The following is a 642-nucleotide window of genomic DNA, read 5'->3' as shown; positions in this document are numbered from 1 at the left end:
TCCGGCGGAGCCCCGCCCCTCTCCCTCCCGGCGCGGGCAAATGACGCACCGCCCTGGGCTGCGACCTGGGCTCAGAGCTCTACGCCTGCGGGCAGAGGGGAAACACGGAGCGCGAGAGGCCCGGATAGAGGCGGGGTCGGGGTCCGCAGAGATGTGAGGGAGACAGGTGCGGCGCCGCTTGTGGAGCGGCTGACAGGCTCCCGGTACCAGGTTGAGGGCTGGGCCTGATTGTCTTTTCCTGTTTCTGACTCTAGTCCCTAACTCAGTACGTAGCCCGGTACTTGTTGGGCTCAGCACTTGCAGATCCAATGAATGAGACCTCGTGTGCTGAAAACACGAACTTATGTAATTCTGGGGTTGTCGGTGGGAGAGCCCTCAGCAGCATCTTTCCTGTGCACAGCCTGCAGACATGGCTCCGGCAGTGTGGCAGAAAGGTCTCAACCCATGTGACCGGATTGTGGGTCGTGAAGCTTGAATGCATGGATTCTGAGCTCTAGCGGCGGCGTAGTGGTTAAGTGCTACGGCTGCTGACTAAAAGGTCGGCCGTTGAAATCCATCAGGCGCTCCTTGGAAGCTCTATGGGGCAGTTCTACTCTGTCCTATAGGGTCGCTATGAGTCAGAATCCACTGGATGGCAACGGG

Source organism: Elephas maximus, chromosome 8, assembly GCF_024166365.1.
Source record: "Elephas maximus indicus isolate mEleMax1 chromosome 8, mEleMax1 primary haplotype, whole genome shotgun sequence".
In the NCBI taxonomy this organism is placed as follows: domain Eukaryota; kingdom Metazoa; phylum Chordata; class Mammalia; order Proboscidea; family Elephantidae; genus Elephas; species Elephas maximus.
Note: the sequence above shows the minus strand (reverse complement) of the source record.